General features: G+C 48.1%; 1 protein-coding gene across 1 annotated transcript in view; it reads left to right on the forward strand.

Annotated features, from left to right (window-relative positions):
• Positions 1-550: 550 nt before the first annotated feature.
• PAK1 (p21 (RAC1) activated kinase 1) overlaps positions 551-24,869 on the forward strand; it is a gene marked incomplete at its 3' end in the record, with an annotated part of 86,308 nt that continues 61,989 nt past the window's right edge. The window contains 1 exon segment of the mRNA XM_060273916.1: positions 551-772.

The raw sequence follows: 24,869 nt of genomic DNA on the forward strand, positions 1-24,869 counted from the left end.
GTGCCTATAAGGCAGCGTGGAACTTGCTGAGAATTGGGGGCGTTGTATGTTGCGATCCCTGCATTTCAGGGGGTTGGGCTAGATGACCGCAGGGTCCCTTCCAACCCTACAAATCTATGTCTATGAATGATGTCCCCCCCTCTCCTCTCTCATATTCCAATTTTGATTTCAATCGATTCCCATTTCCGCCGATCGCTCCCCGAAGCTCTCACCCAGCGAAATCCCCCGCTGTGCGTAATAGCGCTTCGCCATCCCTAATCCTGCTGCTTCCACCGGGAAATCATGACGGTGCGTTTCTCCTCAAACTTTCCCCAGCGCTCTGCCGGCCGGCGCAGCAGCCCTTTTGGCTCCGAGCTCCTCTCCTTCTCTGCCCCCTTCCAACCCCACCTCCCCGTCCAGCCTCCCCACCTCCTGAAAGAAGGCGACGGCGCTGAGTGAGCAGGACACCCCCCGCAGCCATATGAGAGAGGCGGGGCCGAGGGAGGCGAGCCAATGGGCGAGGCAGGGGTAGGTGGCCACGGGGGCGGGCGCTGCCGCAGTCCTCGGGTGGGCAAGGTAGGAGCAGGCGGAGGCTGGCCGGCCGCTCTGACAATAGGGGCGGGCCGAGGGCACGACGCGGCTGGGCGGGCGGCCTCGCCTCGCTGCGGAGCGCCGGCCGAGGGATCGGCAGCCCGAGGAGCCGCGGAGAGGAAGGAGGAGGAGAGAAAAGCCATCCCCGGCTGCCCGTCCGCCTGACCGGCTTGCAGCAGCAGCAGGAGGCGGGGAAAAGCCGGTAAGTCCCCCCTTTAGCGCGATGCCATCAGCCGGACACGCGGAAGCAGCCGCAGAGCCAGCGCTGCCCGGCGCGCCGGGCTCCGACCAGCCGCGTCTCCAGATTCCCAGGCGCGCGCCGGCGCTGCGCTCCGCTCCGGGCGCTGCCAAGTTTGCGCCTTCGCGGGGAAGAGTTCCTTCTCTCTCACTCGCTCTTTTTCGCAGCAGGAAGGGCGAGGACGAAAGGGATCCTCCTGGTGAAGTTTTATTTTTTTTGGGGGGGTCGATTATTATTTTATGGGGGGGGGCGTTGCGTGGTGCATCTGCCGCACAAAAAAAAGAAGGACACGGCTGTATCGCCCTTTCTGAAAAGGCCGGTTCTCGATATTCTGCATTTCATAGAATCCCAGGTTTCCCCGCCCCCCTAGGTATGGGGGGTGTGCGCGCATGAAATAAGATTTTCACACACACACGCCCCCACGCGAAAAGGGCACCTATGGAATTAGAAAAGGCACTCGGCAGATGCTTCCTTGTCAGAATGCAAAATTGCAGGTTTTGTTTGCCCACCTCTCTCCACGCCCCCTCCCCCAAACAAGCAAATAAGAAGAAGATCTGCCGCCCCCCTTCAAGTGGATGGTGATGGGCCGCCTCCGTGTCCCTTCCATTCAAAAGAATCTCCGCTCCTCCGACGGGCCATTTAACAAAGGGACTCGACCCTGGGTTGCCGGCGCCCCTCCTCTTTTCCCAGGCTGAGTTGGGGACTGGGGCAGAGCTTCCTTGACTCCGGTGGGAAGATGGGAGCCGCCGGGTGTGTGAAGCACCTGGTTCCTTTTATCCGCCATCCGCTTGAGGAATTTAACAGCCCCCCTCCCAACAAAGGCTTTAAAAATTTTTTTTGGAGGCTTAACAGTACAATTCTCAGAAGTATGTCGTCGTCCCCACACACAATTAGGTTCATTGGGACTTGAAATGCAATTTTTGCAGAACTGCTGAAATGTTTAGTCGCCCCCCCTTTTAAAAATAAATAAATGAATCAGGTTTGCTTTGCTTTGGTATAATTGCAATGTACATCTTGTGCTTTGGACACTGGAAGAAGCGGGTCAGAGTTAAATTTCCCTAGCATCTCAGGGAACAGGATGAAACAAAAGTTGATCTGCTTTGTCCAAAGCTCTAAAGTATTAGGGGTGTGTGTGAGTGAAATTTCCCAGCCTAGCCTTTTCTGGGGGGAAGAATCTTCTCCAAATAACAAACCAGGCCTCTTATTTTCTAATTACCCCTGTGCATCGTGGGGTAATTCTGGTGCGATTGCATACTCAATATTGCTTAATGCAGATTGATTGCGACTTAGTATACCTTAATCTTTTTGTTGACCACAAAATCACTGGTTTGGTGGTTGTTTTTTTTAATGCATTGCTTTGCCCTTTGGAGGTGTTGATTCAGATCACTTGATGACTGCAACATGATGAGTTGCATGGGGGAATGAGGCATCACAGGTCAGACCCTTATACTGTATTGCCCAACTGCTGTGTTTCTCAGTGGAGGCAGTTCACACACATCTGAGCGATGTACATTTCACATGTGAACTAGACTTGGTGTATGTGCACAAGGGCATTGAGTGTGCACCTGCAGCACACGAGACTGGAGGCACAGATCTTTGCTAGTTGTGGAGAGTGAAAGCCCAAATTGAATAGGATGCGCCAACACAATGCTATGTAGGCTGGTGCTTCCACTTCTATAGCTGAGTGGTAGAGGGGGGTGCTTTGGTGAACCGGGTTCGCGTCTCCGCTCCTCCACATGCAGCTGCTGGGTGACCTTGGGCTAGTCACACTTCTTTGAAGTTTCTCAGCCCCATTCACCTCACAGAGTGTTTGCTGTGGGGGAGGAAGGGAAAGGAGAATGTTAGCCGCTTTGAGACTCTTTCGGGTAGTGATAAAGCGGGATATCAAATCCAAACTCCTCTTCTTCTCTTCTCTTCTTCTTTGCATTCAGAAAGTCCCCTGCTCATTCCCTGGTATCCCCAGGTAGAGGCAGAAGGATCAGGTAGGTGGTGGGAAAGACTGTGCTTTGATACTTTGGAGACCTGCTGCAAATTAGAATAAACAGTATGTTTCTGAGCACAATTCAAAGTGTTGGTGTTGACCTTTAAAGCCCTAAATGGCCTCGGTCCAGTACAGGTGAAACTTGGGAAATTAGAATATCGTCGAAAAGTGCATTTATTTCAGTAATGCAACTTATTATTTTTAATTTTTCTTTTAATTTTTACAAATGCTTTCTTTTGGAAATTCCACAGTAGTAAAAAAAATAGTTACAATAATACAAAAATAAACAAAAATAAGCATCGCTGTGACATTTCATTAATTACATTCCATTTATAATTGACCCGCCTAACGACAAATAATTACAATTACAACAAATAAAGGCTTGACATATCTTGCTTTGCATGTCATGCATCTATCTCATATATTGGTTAAGTTGCATTACTGAAATAAATGCACTTTTTGACGATATTCTAATTTTCCGAGTTTCACCTGTATACCTGAAGGAGCGTCTCCACCCCCATCGTTCTGCCCGGACACTGAGGTCCAGCGCCGGTGGCCTTTTGGCGGTTCCCTCGTTGCGAGAAGCCAAGTTACAGGGAACCAGGCAGAGGGCCTTCTCGGTAGTGGTGCCCACCCTGTGGAACGCCCTCCCATCAGATGTCAAAGAGAAAAACAACTACCAGGTTTTTAGAAGACATCTGAAGGCAGCCCTGTTTAGGGAGGCTTTAAATGTTTAATAGATTATTGTATTGTATTTTTCTGTTGGAAGCCGCCCAGAGTGGCTAGGGAAACCTAGCCAGATGGGCGGGGTATAAATAAATAATAATAATAATTATTAAACTGGGCCTGGGTTAGATGGGCCAGTGGCCTGACCCACTTTTTGTCATTCTCGTTAGCGCCATATATCTCGAGACACCTCCAGGGTTGAAGCCAAACCGCTGCTTTTGCAGCACAGAGATGATCTCCCTGGGGCACAAGCCCAGACGACAAGACCCCTCAATTGGCCTCACTGATATGGCCCAAAGAAAAGCAGGGCAAGATGTTTGGCACCATCTTCACTGCATGAGTTGCCAGGAGAAGGCGTACAAGTCACCATACAACCGTCTTAGGGACTCCACTGGATTAGTGTAGCCTTTAATTAGCCGGAAGAAGCCTTTTACAGGAATATGTACAGCTGTACCTTGGATCCTGAAAGCCTTGCGAGTCAAACATTTTGGCTCCTGAATGCTGCAAACCCGGAAGTGAATGTTCTGGTTTGTGAACATTCTTTGGAAACCGAACGTCCGACGCAGCTTCCGATTGGCTGCAGGAGTTTTCTGAAGCAAAACCGGAAGCCACGCCTTGGTTTCCGAACGTTTTGTAAGTCAAACGGACTTCCGGAATGGATTTCATTCGACGTTCGAGGTACCATTGTATGCCGTGTTTCTCCGAAAATAAGACACCGTTTTATATTTATTTTTCCTTAAAACCCCCCCCACAGTGGCTTATTTTCAGGGGATGTCTTTTTTTTTATTACGCGTCCAGCCTTGCCTCTTCCTTGGGGCCCTCCAGAACTGCGCCTATCACTATGTCTTATTTTCGGGGTATGGCTTATTTTAGGAGATGCTTAGAAATCCTGCTATGGCTTATTTTATGGGTATGTCTTATTTTAGGAGAAACAGGGTAGCCGCAAGGCAGCAGAGGTTTAAGACTGGAGTTTTCCTTCTGGCAGGTGGGCTACCTTCCCAGATGGACGAGCCCCATCTGCCCTGACCCAGTTTAAGGTGGCTTAAAGGGCCATGGGTTCGAGCCCCACGTTGGACAAAAGATTTCATGCATTGCAGGGAGTGAGAGAAGATGACCCTTGTGGTCTCTTCGAACTCTTCAATTCTGTATGTTTTCTTGGGCTCTTGCTGTGAATGCAGGAAGTAAGCCTGTAGGCATGGGGCGTGTCAGACCTGGGGGCCAAATGCGTCCCCCTAGGACTCTCGCTCTCTGTCTCAGGCCACGCTCCTTTCCTGCAGGCCACATCCTTCACGGGCTCTTCATCTTCCGTGAGTGCTTTTTGCCTGGCTAGAATGTGTCTTTGAATTCTGCTAGTGCTTCTTGCTTGTCTAGATGGGGAATAGAGAGGAGGGTGCACCAGTAGATTAACATTTGCTGCGCCTCCTGACCCTGCTTGCCGCTAGCATGTGGCCCTCTGAAGGTTGCTTAGAAAGAAAAATGGACCTCGGGGTGAAAAATGTTCCCTGCTCTTTCTCCGTTAGAGGACTACTCCCTCCTGCCCCTGCTATGAACAGGATACAGCTGTAGCCTGGTTGACGAACACCTTGCGAGTCGAAGGCTTTGGCTACCGAACGCCGCAAACCCGGAAATGAGTTTTCCGGTTTGCAAACCTTCTTTGGAACCCAAAAGTCCAGCACGGCTTCCGATTGGCTGCAGGAGCTTCTTGCAGCCAATCGGAAGCCGTGCCTTGGTTTCCAAACGTTTTGGAACTTCCGGAATGGCTTCCAAGGTACGACTGTATAGGAAAGGCAAGAAATGGATAATTTCTGAGCATCAGTTCCGTAATGATTTCCCCCAGTTCCTCTTCATATCTCTCTCTCTCTCTCTCTCTCTCTCTCTCTCTCTCTCTCTCTCTCTCTCTCTCTCTCTCCCCATGTGCTCACTTAGTGGAAATACTTTCCGGAGATGCACTGGAGAAGCATTCTTCAAATTCGAGTAGCTCAAGCTTTGTGGGTGGCTTGTGACCAACCGTCTGTGGCAGCGCATGGTTCCTGGGAAGGGTTTGCGCGCATTGTTTTATCCGGTTGGGGTCATTTTGCCCTAATGCCCTGGGTCAGTTTCCCCCACTGCTGCTGCAGAGAAGGATGGGGGAGTTGGGAGTGTAGAGATGGATCCTGCTCTTTCTCCAGGGCACAGAACTCTATAGAGGGCATTCACTTTCAGAAAGGGAGCCTCACCAAGAGCCTTCTTCTCTATTGAAGGCATTGTTCGCCATCCGTCAATGCAAAGTGTCGGGACGTGATCTTTGCTCCCGCGAATGGCCCCTGCAACCGTCCAATAATGCCAACGTCTTCGGTGCTGGCAAAACAAGAGATCCAGCCCACGCATTTCCTCTGGGTTCAGCTGAGCTTTTATGGGGAATTGGTTTGCACTAAGATAAAAAGGAGCAGAAGGCTGTTTCAGCACATGGCCTGAGTTTCCTGTAGGGAATCACAGTCAGTCCATCATTTAAAAAACAAGATTTCAGAGCCACCTTACAAAAAATGGCAACTAGACATTCCGTTTTGGCAACCGCAACCTTGGTTTAAGGGGCCATTAGGTGCCTAGCTTATATATATCTTCAGCTTCTTGCTCTGCTTTCAACCTCACCTCGTGTGTCATACCCCGAGTTCAAATCTCGTCTCTTTCCAGAAATGAGTCTCTATGCTGTACAGGGCACTTAAAAAAAGAAAAAGAAAGAAGAAGCTTCAAGTTACTTTCCTTTCAGCGAAAGGGAGTTAATCACAGGGGTGCCTGATGGGTTGTTAAAGCCATGAATGAAATAAACGGCCTTTATTCTGAAAGCCCTTAAAGATCTAATGGGAGGCTGGCCTGCCGCTCTGTTGGACACAAGGATCCCGATTGTGAGTGTACAATTTCTAATGATGTGTTTTAACAAGAACCATGTGTGATTTGAAAACATTCCAAAAAAAACCCAAACAAGCCACGCTCCTCTGTTCTTTTTCTTCCGCCCGATCCTCATGCCGCCACCCCCTGACTAATGCCAGCCCACACACCATTTCGAAAACCCATGTTCCAAATGCAGGTCTCGCATGATTCCAAACGCCTAAATATTTGAGACTGGCCTTTTGCTTCTTTCTTACTTTGCAGGATTTTTTTTTTAAATGATGCTGCAACCGGGTCCTTTTCAACACCTCCTTTGTCTGAAACGGATTACACAACCGCTAGGGTTGGAAGTACACAAACCCACTGTGCAGGCCGTTTTTGCTTCCCCAAGGAACCTGTATACAGCAGGGGTTAACGTTTAACCTGCCCCACCCTGTCCAATGATCCGGGCACAGACTATCGATGCTTAAGGGAAGCAAGCCCTTGTTTGCAGCTTTGAGCAACTGAAAGGCAAGATGTGGGGGGATGTGAAAGGCCTCTGTGGGTTCGGGATCCAGGCCTTTTTGCACACCTGTGGTTGTGCACTGCAATCTGGAACCCAGCTGGAGATCTGGTATCGGTAGATCACTGCCTGGGCTGTGCAGCTTCAGGCTGCGGGTGGGAGCTCACAAGACTTGACTGCACCTCCTTGCAGAAGTTTTCCCACACAAAGAAGAGTAGCATGTCTGTCTGGGAGAAAGCTAGGCTACAGCCCTTCTACCTGATATGCTAATACGAATTCTTGGTTCCTGAAATTCATTCTGATTAAATGATCATAGAATCATAGAGTTGGAAGAGACCACAAGGGCCATCCAGTCCAACCTCCCCTGCCAAGCAGGAAACACCATCAAAGCATTCCTGACAGATGGCTGTCAAGCCTCCGCTTAAAAACCTCCAAAGAAGGAGACTCTACCACACTCCTTGGCAGCAAATTCCACTGCCGAACAGCTCTTACTGTCAGGAAGTTATTCCTAATGTTTAGGTGGAATTTTCTTTCTTGTAGCTTGAATCCATAGCTCTGTGTCCGCTTCCCTGGAGCAGCAGAAAACAACCTTTCACCCTCTTCCATATGACATCCTTTTATATATTTGAACATGGCTATCATATCACCCCTTAACCTTCTCTTCTCCAGGCTAACTCCCTAAGCCGTTCCTCATAAGGCATCGTTTCCAGGCCTTTGACCATTTTGGTTGCCCTCTTCTGGACACGTTCCAGCTTGTCAGTATCCTTCTTGAACTGTGGTGCCCAGAACTGGACACAGTACTCCAGGTGAGGTCTGACCAGAGCAGAATACAGTGGTACTATTACTTCCCTTGATCTAGATGCTATACTCCTATTGATGCAGCCCAGAATTGCATTGGCTTTTTTAGCTGCTGCATCACACTGCTGACTCATGTCAAGTTTGTGGTCTACCAAGACTCCTAGATCCTTTTCACATGTACTGCTCTCAGGCCAGGTGTCTCCCATCCTGTATTTGTGCCTTTCATTTTTTTTTGCCCAAGTGTAGTACTTTACATTTCTCCTTGTTAAAATTCATCTTGTTTGCTTTGGCCCAGTTGTCTAATCTGTTAAGGTCATTTGTTACTGTACTAATGTGTGAAAACAGCCCCGATCCAAGGATCCCCAGGCATGCACCTCCAGATGGTGGAGACATCAGGCGCCATTCTAGCGCCCGGGCATCTTCACTTGGTTGCAAGTGGCTGACAGCCAGGTGCAAATTTCGAACACTGTGTAGTTTGTTATGGGTGCTCAGAGAATTATTAGGAGATCCCTATTTGCCTCCCACAGCTAGAATCCCCATACTGGTTTAACAATCCGTTTCTCTTCCCAGGGAACCCAGAAGCCCTGATAGGTCACATCCACAAAATACACTTAAAGCACTAAGTCCTAAGAGGAGCTGGGTAGGAGGCTCCCCAGGCATGTTCCTCCAGGTGGTGGCACCTGGGCATCTTCACTTGGTCACAGGTGGCTGATAGCCAGGTGCAAAAATGCTCCTGGGAGGAGTGGGAGATTAAGGCAGACATGATTGGCTGCCTTCAAATTTTTGAAGGGCTGTCGCTTAGAAGATGAAGCAGGCCTGTCCTCTTGCTGCAGCGAGCAGTACGAGATCTAGTGGGTAGAAATTGCGGCCAAGCGGATTTAGGCAAAACATTGGAAGATACTTCCTGATGGTAGGAGCTGGTTGATAGTGGAACAAGTTGTTCCAGGAGTGGGTGAGCTCTCCTTCCCGGTAAGTACTTAAGGTGAAAGCCAGGTGGCCATCTGCCAGGAATTTGCTTCTTGCTTCTTGCGCTGCAGATCCTGCAATCTGCATGTGGTTGGACTGGGTGACCTCCAAGGTGCTTTGGGGGAAAGGCCACAGCTCAATGGCACAACATCTGCCTTGCAAGCCGAAGTTCCCAGGTTCAATCCCAGCTTCTCCAAGAAGGGTTGGGAGAGACTCCCTGCTGGGGCTGGGCAACACCTGGTTTTCAACATCTAGATATATCACCCCCTAAATATACCAATATATCACGATGTCTGAAATAAGCATGGAGCTATGTGCAGTAGAGGCATTGGCTGGTTTCAAATCTGTTGTTGATCGGGAATTCTTACGAACACCCATACCAGCTTTGAAAAGTCGGTTCCGCCATCTTGTCTCAAAATGATGCCCAGTTTTATCCAAACAGCTGATCTCATGAACTGTCTTGTAAAATTTGGTTACGACATCCTCAGAGGTGTCGAAATGCATAACAAGTAGTAGATTTGGGTTGACAGTTTTTGGAGGGCCATCGGTGCAAAATAAGCACAGTGGCATTTGGGTTCCATGCACATGTATTTGCTTGTGTATATGTTGTGCAACCAAGATGCATCTAATCCAGGGGTAGACTGATTCCGTTGGCTGAATTCCCACATGTTGGCAGTGGGTGGGCCAGAAGCCAAAGCAGGGTCTCCTTTTCTTTCCCCCCCTTCCTGCCCCCCCCCAAGCTGCTGCGGAACGGATAGAGTCCTCTTTCCAGAGATCAGACCTGATTTCTTACCAAAGGCTGCATACAATGTCCTGATCTAATCCACTGCCCAGATTCAGTTTTATATATCCTTTTTAGATGTTCCGATTCTAAGTATGCATAGGGAGGTTGAGCAGCTGACTTAACTCTCAATGTATATGTGGCCATTAGAATATATGTGCGTGGAAAGCACTCTGTACATGGCCAGGAACCCTGCAGTAGGGGCTCCCTACAGATGCCCCAACCAACATGTTTCCCACCTGCCCTGCCCCACTGTCTGTTTGCTGGACACACCCGTCAAGGGCTCCTGTAGAAATCTGAAGAATTGAAGGGTAAGTTTGTATAAGCTAAACAATTTTTCGAAAGGAAGGGGAATGGGGCACAGACTAAGTAGGGTGTCCCTTGCAAGTTGAGACTGCTGGAGCGCTTGACATAAGTTGCAGCAGCTTCCCTGTGGGTGGTCTGAGTCCCTCTTCATCCACTGGTGCCTGTCAGTTGCAATCCCACTGCGAAAAGAGAATTGTCCAGCTCTTAAGGCTGTGGATAGAAGCACTCTGGGGGGGAGCAGGTGGCACTAGGGAGCCTTGGATGTCAGCTGCTTGAGTGGCTCTTTGTGGCATTCATTCCCCTTCTCAGCGCTGTAGCTAATTTGCCCGTTTCCATCAAAGATGCTTCAGTTTGCCGTAGGTTTGGTTCTGCAAGATCAGTTCATGCGGGATGCTCAGCGTGGATCAAAGACTTGCAGCTTTGGGCTTGCTGCTTTGTATCAATAGCCTTAATTAGGATTGCTCTTTATTTTTACAGACTGACTTTGGGGTCCGGTTTTCCTTGCAGCTGATTTTTTTTCTGCCTAGAGTTGGGCTAGATGACTTTTGAGGTTCCTCCTCTAGTGATGCTCCTCTGTCAGCGCTCACAAAACTTTAGGAGGTAGAGGGTGGCCGGGGGGGGGGCTAGGAACTTGCCCCTAGGACCTTACAATCTAAAAAAGCCTTCCCCTATTCCCCCACAGGAGCCTTTCATGGGGCCTTCGGATGAAGGGTGTTATACAGTGGTACCCCCGGTTACGAACTTCATTCATTCCGGAGGTCCGTTCGTAAGCCAAAACCATTCATAACATGAGGCACGTTTTTGCTAATGGAGCCTTCCACTACCGCTGGCACGCGACTTCTGCTTGCATGACATGCAGGGCAAAGATTGCAACTAGGGGTGTCTACTTCCGGGTTAGCGGAGCGCGTTACCCGAAGCATTCGTAAGGGAGATGGTACATAACATGAGGTTCCACTGTACAGATTTGATCATCAACAACATATTGCCAGCCCTTGTTATCCCTTGGTGACCTCCCACCTACACTCTCCTATGCCTCCTTGATTTATAGCAGTGGTGCCCAAACTCAGCCCCCCCCAGATGTTTTGGGACTACAATTCCCATCATCCCTGACCCACTGGTTCTGTTAGCTAGGGGTGATGGGAGTTGTAGTCCAAAACATCTGGAGGGCTGAGTGTGGCCACCACTGATTTATAGAATCCTAAACCACTGCTTGATGCAGGCAGACACCCAGGGCTAGAGCGTTTCAAGCACATTTCTGTTTAGCTGGTGCTTGAAGGCCTTCCGCCAAAGAGAGCCCACTTTTCATACAGGAGAGAAGTTAGAATCTTTGGGAACGCTCTGCAATATCTCTGCTGTTCAGAAAATGGTTTTAGGGTCATGCTTCCTGAATTGATCAGCTACTCTGCTGTCAAGGAAGGAATGGATGGCTGGAGCAAATGCTTCATTAAAGTGCTTCTCCATGCTAGAGACTCCCCCCCCCCCTCTCTCATTTATTGTTCTGGCCCAATCAGCCTGTGCTGGAGATGGTTAATGCTGCTGTCTCTGCATCGGGCGTAACAGCAGTTAAGAAGCTGAGCTATAAACCTCTCTCATCTTTCTATTCCTATCTGCGACATGGGATAATAATGCTAGACAACCTTACAGGGAGATTGTAAGGATTATTAAGACAGCAGATGTTTCTGACACTCCAAAAGTGTGTTTTGAGTGCAGGCAGCAGCACTTGTTCCAGATGCAGAGGTGCTGAAGAGTGACCCATCGTTGGAGGGAGACTGTTGCCTCTCTGCAAGAGTTGCTGCCCTGGCTTCTGTAAATCTGTTGCTTCTGTGTTTTGGGTGTGGCTGGATCACTTTGTTATTCCTTGTTCAGAGATACAGCCAGCTGGCTCTCGGAGGAGGCTTCCTGGTTTTATCTCTGCATGAGTTGCATTCTTAACTCTCCACATCTTGGTTAAGACACACGTGCAAATCAAAGACTCGTGCAGCAACACGGGAGGGACCATAGCTGCCAAGTACCCCGTTTTCCCCGGGAAACCCCTGTTTTTACTTACCTTTTCCCGGTGGTCCCCCGTATCACTTCATCTCCCGTTTTTCTCCGTTATTTTCTCCTGCCGGCGGCCCTTCCCCCCCCAATTTGCCCTTCTATGGGCACCAAAAATGGCCGCTGCCGGCTTCAAAAGTCGCATCTACGCATGTCCGGAAGTGCATAGACGCAACTTCCGGTGTCTGCGGCGGCCATTTTTGGTGCCCATAGATGGGCGGAGCGACACCGGAGGTTGCGTTGACGCACTTCCTGACATGCGTACAAGCGACTTCGAAGCCGCCGGCGGCCATTTTTGGTGCCCATAGAAGGGCAAAGCGACACCGGAAGTTATGTCGACGCAACGTCCGGTGTCACACGGCTGCCGGTCCCGGATTCTGCAGTCCGGGACTTGGAAGGTAAGGGAGGGACTCACCTCACCTCACCAGAACACTGGAAGAGTCCTGTTGCTTTGGACCAAAGACACATTTAGCATCCCTTTTCTGCAGTAGCCAAGGAGATGCGTCCAGAAAGCCCAGAAGCAGGATGTGAAAGCAATAGCCCTTTCTGGCCTAGCAAATGGGGTCCAGCAGCTTACTGTCAGCCGTATATCCATCATAGCAGTGTTAGAAATTCCCAGGCGCCAGGAGTGTTTTGCTACTGGCATGGGTCCATTTGCAACCACATAGCCCTTCCAGCTTGCTTAAACAGGTCAGCAGAAGAGCTTTATCTTTCACCCTTTTCTCCAGGGAATACATAGTTCACCCCCACATCCTCAGTTAATCCCTACGATGACCCTGCGAGGTCGGCTAAGAGGCCGTGACTTGACTCCAAGGTCACCCAGTGAGCTTCCTGGCTGAGTGGGGATTTGAACCCTGATCTCCCAGGTCCTAGCCCGACTCTCTAACCACTGTACCACATGGGCTTCCTTGAGTACTTCTGCTATGGGGCTGCTCTATAAATTAAGTACAGTGGTACTTCCGGTTGCAAACGGGATCTGTTCCGGAAGTCCGGTTGCATCCCAAGGAATTAGCAACCAGAGGACCGCTTCTGCGCATGCGTGCAGTTTAGCACTTCTATGCATGCGCACGTTGCAGTTTAACGCTTCTATGCATGCGCATGTTGCAGTTTAGCGCTTCTGTGCATGCGCACATTGCAGTTTAGCGCTTCTGTGCATGCGCACGTTGCATTTTAGCGCTTCTGTGCATGCACACGTTGCAGTTTAACGCTTCTGTGCATGCGCACATTGCAGTTTAGCGCTTCTGTGCATGCGCACGTTGCATTTCAGCGCTTCTGTGCATGCACACGTTGCAGTTTAACGCTTCTGTGCGTGCGCACGTTGCAGTTTAGTGCTTCTGTGCATGTGCACGGCGCATAGAGTGCTTCTGCGTATGTCCGCGGGGCGAAACCCGGGAAAAATACTTCCGGGTTTGCCGCATTCGCATCCTGAAGATTACATATCCAGAGGGATACGTAAGCGGAGGTATGACTGTAGGTAAATAAATATGGGGAAAGCAAAATGTCCCTTAGAGAAGGATCTGAAATATTTTCCTGGAAGCTTGAATTCATTTTATTTTGCTTTAATTTGGTGTTTCGATTTGTTGTAAACCAGTTTGAGCTTTTCTCTTTAAAATATAAAGCGGTATAGAAATGAAATGTATAATAATAATAATAATAATAATAATAATAATAATAATAGTAATTCACCTAGACATTTCATTGTGGCCACCGTAACCTAGGTTTAGGGTGTCATTTGGCAATTAGCTTATATATTTAAAAGCTGGCAACAGCCAGGCTTTCACACATTTATAAAACTAATTCATTAAGACAATTAAGGTACCTTTTAAAATACCCAAACATATAAATTCCAAACTCCTTTTTTTTGTGCGCGCACGCACGTTTATGCAGAAGGGAATAATTTTACACGTTGCGACCTGGAAAGTGATACATCAGGGCTGACTTCAGCGGTGGAAACACCCATTTCCTCCTCAGACCACAAAAGAGATTTAACTCTTGGTGGCAGTTCGAATTTCCTGACTCTCGAGACATTCCCTGCAATGGACCACTGACGCCAAGTGGGTTTGGGTTGGCAAGGTTTTTCAAACCGCAAGATTTCGAGAGACTTCAGCAAGAGTCTGGCTTACTCTCGCTGCTGTGCCAGTAGAGCATCGCAGATAAAAGCCAGTGCAAGATGATTGGGGGTTTGGGGGACGAATGGGGATAAAGAAAGAGGGAAACGAGATTCTCTTTCTCTTTTTGCTTGCTAAAGGCCTACAACAGTTGCCTTGAAGTTGCTGTGCTTGCAGCTGCGTTGATAAGGGAGCACTCATCGAAAGCGATACTCTTTTCCTGCACTGCTAATTTATTTTGAACACATTGCAAGCTCTGCCTTTGTCCTTGCAGTCACTATATTACATGAGAATTGGCAGTCAAGCTTTGCAGGAAGAAGCTGCGGGGAACTTTCAGATCTGCCTCTGAGGTGTCATTCCCTTAAGGCAGGGGTAGATGGACTGTTTTCTGCCTTGGGTGGTCTCTCTCTCTCTCCCCCCCCCCAAATCTAGAATCCCCACAGTTCACCAATGTGTGTTAACATCGGAAACTGCCTTCTGCCAAGTCAGATCACAGGTCCATCTAGATTAGTACTGTCTATGCTGACTGTCAGCAGCTGTCCGGGACTTCAAACCGGAGTCTCACAATCCTAACTGGGAGAGCCTGAGGATTGAACCTGGGACCTTGCAAGGCAGACACTCTGCCTCTGATCTATAGCCCATCCCCATAGTGTGTGAAAACAGCCCAGATCCAAGGATATGTAGGCATGCACCTCCAGGTGGTGGAGATGTCAGGCGCATACCTGCCAAGTTCCGGCCTGAGAAATAAGGGACTGGACCGGAAGTAGCAGACCGGAAGTAGCGCTGCCGCCATTTTGGAACTGGGCAAAGCAGCATCAAAAATCGCTTCTGAGCATGCTCCGCCCAGTTCCAAAATGGCCGCCGCGCCAGAATAAACCGGGGAAAAACAAAAAAATCCGTTTTTGCGGCTGGGGACAGCTGGAAAAACGGGGGTTTCCCGGGGAATACGGGAGACTTGGCAGCTATGGTCAGGCGCCATCCTGGAGCCCGTGCATCTTCATTTGGTCACAAGTGGCCGATGGCCCGGTGCAAAATACTCCTGGCGCCTGATGAATTTCAAACACTGCTGTGAGCAACGCCAGATTTACATATAAGCTAAAAAAGCTATAGCTTGGAGCAGGGTTCCCAAACTAAGGCCCGGGGGCCAGATGCGGCTCAATTGCCTTCTAAATCCGGCCCACGGATGGTCTGGGAATCAGCATGTTTTTACATGAGTAGAATATGTCATTTTATTTAAAATGCATCTCGGGGTTATTTGTGAAGCATAGGAATTCATTCATTATTATTATTTTTAAAAATATAGTCCGGCCCCCCACAAGGTCTGAGGGCTGTGGACCAGCCCCCTGCTGAAAAAGTTTGCTGACCCCTGCTTTAGGAAGAACTTTCTGGTGGTTCAGAAGTGGAACGGCCTCCCTCGGAAGGTGGTGGACTCTTCCTCCTTGGAGGTTTTTAAGAAGAGGTTGGACGGCCATCTGCCATGGATGCTTCAGCACAGATTCCTGCGTTGCAGGAGGTTGGGCTAGATGACCCTTGGGGTCCCTTTCCAACTCTTGTTGTTGTTTAGTGGTTTAGTCGTGTCTGACTCTTTGTGACCCCATGGACCAGAGCACGCCAGGCACTCCTGTCTTCCACTGCCTCCCACAGTTTGGTCAGACTCATGTTGGTGGCTTCGAGAACACTGTCCAACCATCACATCCTCTGTTGTCCCCTTCTCCTTGTGCCCTCCATCTTTCTCAACATCAGGGTCTTTTCCAGGGAGTCTTCTCTTCTCATGAGGTGGCCAAAGTCTTGGAGCCTCAGCTTCAGGATCTGTCCTTCCAGTGAGCACTCAGGGCTGATTTCCTTCAGAATGGATAGGTTTGATCTTCTTGCAGTCCATGGGACTCTCAAGAGTCTCCTCCAGCACCATAATTCAAAAGCATCAATCCTTCGGCGACCAGCCTTCTTTATGGTCCAGCTCTCACTTCCATACATCACTACTGGAACTCTATGATTCTATTAAATGTAAGGGCCCTTCCACACTTACAGTGGTGGCTGGTCTAACTCAACAATTCTATGCAAGGGTTGGTTTTGAAATTGTCAAAACTATTGACAAATTTATCATTACTGCTTTTGTAAACTGCTTTGAGGTACAGTACTGTTCTTACAATCAAGTGGTATATAAATTGTCTGAAATAAACACACACAAAAACACACCATTTTTCATTCCTGACGAAAGAGTCCTTTATGAATCAGCATCTAGCAAGTTGCATTTTTAAACACCCAGACACAAACACTGTTTCCCTCGCTTGGCTTGTTCTGCTGCACCAAGAAAAGCTTGCTAAGACTTTTGAGTTAATTCCCCCACACCCCCTCCTATACATTGTGTGCCTATTCGACACAGATGTGACATGCAGCTTCTTACGAAATTGTTCCAATGCAGATTGATCCCGCCAGCTACAGTCGCTAAAGGAAATCCCTGGTGTGTGAACACAATTGGATGGGATCAAAAATGCAGCGTTCGGCAGATTCTCTAGGCAAGACCCTCCCCCACCTGCCTGACCCCCCACCCCGCCTTGTCCCTGGCAATCCCTTAGGGCACATTGCCTCTCCCGATATAGATTTCTGGAATGGGCTTATGCAAAACAGCTCCTTCTTCACTCTTAATTAATAGATAATTCACATGCCCCCATCTCTGAAGGCCGCCGGGAAGATGACATCAATCAGAGATAAGTCGTTTGTAATTTAAAGATAATCTTTGGGGTAAAGCAGCATGAAGTTAGTGAACTATCCTGGGGAAAACAGTCTACACTACGGTGAGGTGGTGGTGCCAATTTTTTTCCCTCCCCAAGAGGAAAGCAGCTGGGAGGGGGTGTATTTCAGTGAAGGAACAGGCCTGTATTGCAATGCTAAAGGCCCTTGCAGAATTCGTATTTTCCCAGGTTGCAGGTGCTGGGAAAAGACCTTTGACAGAGTCCCTGGAGATGGCCTGGCTATCAAAGTAAACAGCACAAAGCTAGGTAGGGCTTTGTTTTTAAAGTATAAAGCACTTTTTGATTTTCAGCTTTGCTCTGTGCTAAGTGACTCAGCCTCGTAAGGAGAGAGCGGCTGGATTAGACCAGATCTACATCTTGCTTCCCTTCATTGATTCATTTCGGATGTTTCCAAGCTGCCTTTCAGAACGACTGCCTTCCCAATGCCACTAACATTAAACAAGTATGCCATTTCGTGTGTTTTTTATGAAAACAATTAACAACATGCAACATTAAAAGACATGATTCAAATGTCAACAGAACAGAACAAATCCAGTGCAATCCAAAATATTTTAGGGAGCAGGCTAGAAGGCGGGGCCCATGACTTACATCATAGGAGCCTACAAAACACAAAACACTGTTGCTGTATGCAGGTTTTATTTAATTTAATTTTTTATTTTGGAAATGTACATCCAGGTTTTGTTTCCTTTTAGAAAAATGGGGGGGGGGCAAGAGAGTGGGGCTCAGGGGTCAGCAAACTTTTTCAGCAGGGGGCCGGTCCACTGTCCCTCCTATGTCTCATGCTGTGGAAGACTCCTTAAATTTCCTAGGATGGCTCTTTAAAAGCGTTCTTCTTTTTTCTGCCCCCCCCCTTGTTTTCACTAATTGGATTTTAAGGCTCATTCTGCAGACTCTCTTAGCGTTCCCACATGCTGAGCTTCTACATCGGTGAGACCCAGATTTTTCAGGTGCTACTAAAATATCTCCCTTGGTCTGGTCTCAAAGGAAAGTCACATGAACCCAGCTATCAAACTAAGGAATACCTATTAGAATTACTTGTTTTGGTTTCACACCTTACTGCTTTATTACCTTTTTGGGGGTGACTAAGCAGTGGTTCCCAACAGGTGGTCCGGGGACCCCCAGGGGTCCGCAAGCTATGCCAGAGGGGTCCGCAAGATGCTATTAGAATAAAAAATATATTTCGTATGATAACAGATTTTTTTGTTTTGGCCGCTTCCTGCATGAGCAGAGTCTAGCGCAAAACTAGAATTAGATAGAGGCAGTAGTTCTGCTGTATGCCGTTAGGTGGCGCTTTACAAACACTACTGTTTTGCAAAGAGGCAGCGTGCGCATTCTGCTAATGCTCACCTCCCCAAGATGCTTTGCGCGCGTTGGCTTCATTTGTGCGCTACTGCGCAGGTACCCTGTCTTCTCCATTCCCCTCCCTCCTCCCTGGCGCGCGCTGCCTCTTTGCAAAACAGTAGTGTTTGTAAACAAAGCAAGCATTTTCTTCCATGTGTTTCATGAAAAACAAATATAGGAATCGGCTCGACATGCGGTCAGATTTCAGAGTGAAAGTTTCAAGTTTGGAACCTAATATTTCAGAAATAATGGACTCAAAGGACAGATTTAACTTATCTCAATAAGAACTGAAAAGTAAAACTAACTGTATACTGATGGAGTACTCTGTTGTAACTGTAAAAAACATATAAATATAAAATATAAAAAGACTCTTAATTTGGCTCTCACTTTTTAATTTTAGGATTAGGAATTAATGGGGGCCCTTGTCACAATAGTGGCTCGATGAGGGGTCCTCGAGAAAATTTTGTTGGGAACCCCTGGACTAATGTACTGTTGTCCAGCCTCCCTCACAGCAGGCAGCTGTAATATAAGAGGGCCTGGCTTAGGACTGTGTATTTATTTGTATAGCAATTTGATAGCCTGCTCTTAAAATAGTCTTGTATATCTACCTTTTCTCATAGCGCCTGCTGCCCTAATTTAAAGCTTCCTGTCCAAAACAGCCATGATTAAAGAAAAACCCTCAAAAATTGAGAAGGGCAGGTTCTGATAGAGTAAATCTTAAAACTGATAAGCAACTTAGGAGAGAGATGGCTAAGTTTGTGACTGATGCTTAGAGAGACAATTAGTCAGCGGCGTTGCTTAAGAGCATTTGGACTAAAGGGAAAGGTAAATAATATTTATATAGCACACTGCACTTTTTATGTAAACAAATGCAAATCTCTACTTGGGGATTAATTTCATCGGGACACTTGTAGAAATGTTTTGAGACATGACAACTTGACAGCGTGCCACTTAGCTTGCATTATTTAGATTTCAAGGGGCGGTGGTGGAAATAAGACCCTGAGAACTATTAGCACATTAAATTGATGGCGCATAAATACAGTGTATGTGCTTCTGGGGAGTAGTTGCCTGAAAAAAAAAGGTTTATCCTGTACTAAATCCATTTATTCATTAGGCTATTAATTAAACGCTTTTAAGCTGTGCATTTATAGTGGTGGAAACATTTCTGAGGGAAAACACGAGTCTGTTCCTCTCTCTCTCCTGCCCATTCTGCATCGCCCTTCGGGGTGAAATCGGCGCATTCATACCTAGCCTAAGCAATGCTCCTCTTGGCATTTGAGAAGCCAAGAGATCTGTGAACAGAGGTGTGCCCCCTGTTTCCTTTGCCCTCCAGGCTTGCCATTTCAACCATTGCACTTCTCTTCTGCGATGATTCACTCATTCCTCAGTGCCCTCAAAAGACTAGCTGTCAACCCCCCCCCCTCCCCAGGCCAATTTTAAAGGCTGCTTTCTCTCGCCCCTTGTGTTATTAAACTTCCCTGACAGCTGGCGATATTTGATTTGCGCTTGTGTGAGGGAGCTCCCTAATTTGTGATTTAGCTGCCTAATCCGGGGGAAACGATTTCAGGAATCCCTGCGGCTACAATTGGGCTTTTGGGCATGATGTAAAAGCGAAGGCAGAACAGAAGCAGGCTTATTGTGGAATAAGTCCCGTTGAACTCAGCGAGGCTTGCTTCTGCATAAGCACTCCTAGGGCCAGGGTGTGGGGTTGCCGACTCCCAGAGACACCCCTCCCTGCCTGCTTCTCGACTGCCCAGCCCTTCTCTGGCACCCATGCGCACACATCGTGATTTGCAAGGTATCGCCACATCAAATACAGTGGTACCTTGGTTCTCAAACTTAATCCGTTCCGGAAATCCGTTCCAAAACCAAAGCATTACAAACCCAAGGCGTGCTTTCCCATAGAAAGTAATGCAAAATGGATCCATCCGTTCCAGACTTTTAAAAACAACCCCTAAAACAGCAAATTAACATGAATTTTACTATCTGACGAGACCATTGATCCATAAAATGAAAGCAATAAGCAATTTACAGTCTCATACCTCGGGTTACAGCCACTTCAGGTTGTGTCTTTTTGGGTTGCGCTCCGCTCCGAACCCAGAAGTACCGAAACGGGTTACTTCTGGGTTTCGGCGCATGCGCAGAAATGCTAAATTGCGCTTTGCGCATGCGCAGAAGCTCCGAATCGCTACCTGCGTGTACGCAGACGCGCAGATGCGGGTTGCGAACGCTGCAGGTTGCGAATGTGCCTCCCGCATGGATCACGTTTGCAACCCGAGCGTCCACTGTACTGCAGTCACACAATCAGTAGCTGAACTGGGTTCCACACAGTCACAAAAACAAAACAAAAAACGCAAAATAAAAAGCAAAAAACGGGCAGACTTCAGCAGCGTAACACTCAAAACGGAAGCGTGGCACTCAAAACAGAGCACGTTCGGCTTCCAAAAAAAGTTTGCAAACCGGGACAGTTACTTCCGGGTTTGCAGCGTTCCGGTTACAAGTTGTTCAAGTGCCAAGGCGTTTGAGAACCAAGGTACCACACTGTATCATGAAACCGTTTCCACGATGTGAACTTCAAACTGGTTTTGGATGTATTGATACATCGCCCAGCCCTGGCTATAAGAATCAGGATTCTGGGTGTGCCACTCAGCAGACAGGGAAGGAGACAGTTAGAGGAACTTATAGGTGCCTCATCTCCTGGAAGACAAGGGGTACGGAATGCCAGCCTGTGGGCCAAATGTGGCCTGCAGTCAAATTTCATCTGTCTGCAGTGAGCAAGCTGAGATATCTATGGTACTCACTGCCCCCCTATCCTCAGCCCTGCACCTCCAATCGCCTTTCTTCACCCTTTCCTTTGCTGAGCTTGTAAACTTGGTTTAAGTAGCCATTTAGGGCCTAGCTTATATATCTGAGTTTAGGTTCTTTTTTAAATTAGTTTTTAAAATTTTGAAGTTTACAGACAATTGTCAGACAACCAAAATAAAAAGAGAATTCTGTAGATTCCCCTGGAATTCTCTCTTCCCCTTAGTGGGTCCTTAGTTAACCTTTTCCTCTTGCATTTTCTCCACTAAATCTATTAAATTTCCATTACAAGCGTAATTCAACGTTCAACTACAAGTGTTTTTTCAAGGCTACTAATAATTTTAATTGTTTAACAATGATCCATGGAACGTCTGCGGGCTGGATCCTGAGGGCAATTGGGCTGGATCTGGCCTGCGGGCCGTAGTTTGTATACAGTGGTACCTCGGTTTATGAACACAATTGGTTCCGGAAGTCTGTTCATAAACTGAAGCGTTCATAAACTGAAGCGAACTTTCCCATGGAAAGTAATGGAAATTGGATTAATCTGTTCCAGATGGTCCGCGGAGTACTTAAACTGAAGCGTTCATAAACTGAAGCGAACTTTCCCATGGAAAGTAATGGAAAGTGGATTAATCTGTCCCAGACGGTACGCGGAGTACTTAAACTGAAGCGTTCATAAACTGAAGCGAACTTTCCCATTGAAAGTAATTGAAAGTGAATTAATCCGTTCCAGATGGGTCCGCGGCATTCGTAAACCGAAAATTTGTAAACTGAGGTGTTAATAAACCGAGGTTCCACTGTATAAAGAAATAATAATAATAATAATAATAATAATAATAATAATAATAATAATAGTGTCACATATGATTCTCAGGGAGGCATCAAAGGGGAACCAGAGATGGATATGGGGAGCTTTAGATAACTCCGCCTTGCCTCCAGCTGGGGATGAGAGCCCAGGGAGGAATGCTTGCCGCCCAGGTTATGTTGAACGAAAATTAGAATCCTGCTGACGTGGCTTTAAAAACACCCATATTGGTGGCCTTAGGGGAAACATCTCAGTTGTGTTATCTGTCACTCTTTGATTCCGTCTTTAGCAGTTTGACCGTCAGGGAGAATCATGCGACTCCAAAGGCCTTTAACGAGGCACTTGAGAGTTGATGGATTGTTCCTGATGACATGATGGAAAGCGTCTCCCCTCAGCACCGAGTTCACAGAGCCAGCTGTTCTTCGTTGGGGGACCAGCCTGCCATGCGAATCGTCTAGCTGCATGATCAAGATAGACGCGAACCCTCCGTGATTTTGGGGGTTGTTTTGTCAGTAGTTCTTGGGGGGGGGCTTTGCAAAGCGCAGTGACGTATATCTTGGGGGTGGGTGGGCCGCACAGTCTGCTACGCTGTTCCCCCTCTCAAAGCCGCCCCTCCCCACCGCACGTTTGATTTCGCTCCGTTCTTCAGGAACGCCGCTCGGTGCCGAAGGCCAGTGATGGGAAAACGCAGCTCATTGGAATTGCAGATCGTTCTTCGCTCCTGCATAATGCATGCGGCTGGCGATACATCTGTGAGGGCCGGGTGGACGGCAAGCAAGGGACGTGTGTGTGGGGAGGGGAGGAATCCTGCACTAAAACCTTAAGAAATATACGACAGGATTAAATGACACACCCACCCATGTGCCCTTAATTTCATAGCCTCCTGCCCTGTATAGACCTCATCCCTCGCTGCGTCGTGCCACCTCTGCTCTGGAAGTCTTTGTCTCTATCACCAGATTTCATATGGTGATGATGTCCGCTTGTGGCATGGTAAAATGCACTCTGCGCATGCTCAGGACACACTGCTCCTATGCAATTTTTTAAAAAGTCAAAGGAAATTGGGGAGGGGGCGCAGGTCGGCGGCATGTGGAAAGTCCCCATCTGAGTCTGTTGTGTCTCTGATTAAAAGCAGTGGTGACTAACTGTTTAGGCTTGAGGGCTGCAATCGCTGCTGTCCTGCTTTTCAGATGCCACAAAGATGTGGTGCGTGTAGCCCAGGCACACACTGTCAGAGAGTGAGCCGGCAAGCTCACATAACACCGGTCTTGAAAGACCTACATTGGCTTCCAGTACGTTTCCGAGCACAATTCAGATTGTTGGTGCTGACCTTTAAAGCACATGCATCGGTTGCCAAGACTGAAAAGTTCCTGCCTAAATCCCCTCTTCTCCAGGGTTTGCCCAAGCAATATGAGACTGTGCCTGAGTGCAGCCTCTCCTCTGCCCTTTTCATGCCTCTTCTGCTTCTGGGAGACAGCAGGGAGGGGAGCTGGTCACAGCCCATGTTAGAAACTTGGATGTATAAGCCAGGTGACAAAGGGCTCCTTTAAAACCAAGCTTACAGTCGCCAAAACAGATTGCCTAGCTGCCATTTTTGGGTAAGACGGCTCTAAAGTCTTATTTTTCAACTGATGGACTGACTGTGATTGGTTCTCAGTTAAAAAATCTGGCTACTTCAGATGGCAGCCTTGAGCTAGGTTAAGAACTTTGAGAGGTACCACTGTGGAAACCTTCCGTCAGCAGAAGGACACTGTTGAATTCAACCCAACACCTGCATCCAACTCATCATATGAAATGTATCTTCCTGGGCCGTGTTCAGAAAGTGGTGGTGGGGGATGAGTGCTCAGACCCCTGGGCTCTCACTTGTGGGGTGCCTCAGGGTTCTGTCCTCTTCCCTATGCATTTTAACATCTACATGCAGCCTCTGGGAGAGATCCTCAGGGGGTTTGGGCTGGGTGTTCATCAGTATGCGGATGATACCCATAGAATCATAGAATCGTAGAGTTGGAAGAGACCACAAGGGCCATCCAGTCCAACCCCCTGCCAAGCAGGAAACACCATCAAAGCATTCTTGACGTATGCCTGTCAAGCCTCTGCTTAAAGACCTCCAAAGGAGGAGACTCCACCACACTCCTTGGTAGCAAATTCCACTGCCCAACAGCTCTTACTGTCAGGAAGTTCTTCCTAATGTTTAGGTGGAATCTTCTTTCTTGTAGTTTGAATCCATTGCTCCGTGTCCGCTTCTCTGGAGCAGCAGAAAACAATCTTTCTCCCTCTTCCATATGACATCCTTTCATATATTTGAACATGGCTATCATATCACCCCTTAACCTTCTCTTCTCCAGGCTAAACATACCCAGCTCCCTAAGCCGTTCCTCATAAGGCATTGTTTCCAGGCCTTTGACCATTTTGGTTGCCCTCCTCTGGACACGTTCCACGTACCCAGCTCTACCTCTCTTTCAAGTCAGAACCAGTGAAAGCGGTAAGGTCCTGTGTGAGTGCCTGGAGGCGGTTGGAGGATGGATGGTGGCTAACAGATTGAGGTTGAATCCTGACAGGACAGAAGTACTGCTTGTGGGGGACAGGAGGCGGGCAGGTGTGGAGGACTCCCTGGTCCTGAATGGGGTAACTGTGTCCCTGAAGGACCAGGTGCGCAGCCTGGGAGTCATTTTGGACTCACAGCTGTCCATGGAGGCACAGGTCAATTCTGTGTCCAGGGCAGCTGTCTATCAGCTCCATCTGGTATGCAGGCTGAGACCCTACCTGGCTGCAGACTGTCTCTCCAGAGTGGTGCATGCTCTAGTTATCTCCCGCTTGGACTACTGCAATGCGCTCTACGTGGGGCTACCTTTGAAGGTGATCTGGAAACTACAACTAATCCAGAATGCAGCAGCTAGACTGGTGACTGGGAGTGGCCACCGAGACCACATAAAACCGGTCTTGAAAGACCTACATTGGCTCCCAGTACATTTCCGAGCACAATTCAAAGTGTTGGTGCTGCCCTTTAAAGCCCTAAACGGCCTCGGTCCAGTGTACCTGAAGGAGCGTCTCCACCCCCATTGTTCTCCCCGGACACTGAGGTCCAGCGCCGAGGGCCTTCTGGCGGTTCCCTCGCTGCGAGAAGCCAAGTTACAGGGAACCAGGCAGAGGGCCTTCTCGGTAGTGGCACCTACCCTGTGGAACACCCTCCCACCAGATGTCAAAGAGAAAAACAACTACAGTGGTACCTCTACTTATGAATTTAATGCATTCCAACCGCACATTTGTAAGTCGAAAAAAATTGTAAGTCGAAT

This window comes from Zootoca vivipara, chromosome 4, assembly GCF_963506605.1.
Source record: "Zootoca vivipara chromosome 4, rZooViv1.1, whole genome shotgun sequence".
Taxonomy (NCBI): Eukaryota; Metazoa; Chordata; class Lepidosauria; order Squamata; family Lacertidae; genus Zootoca; species Zootoca vivipara.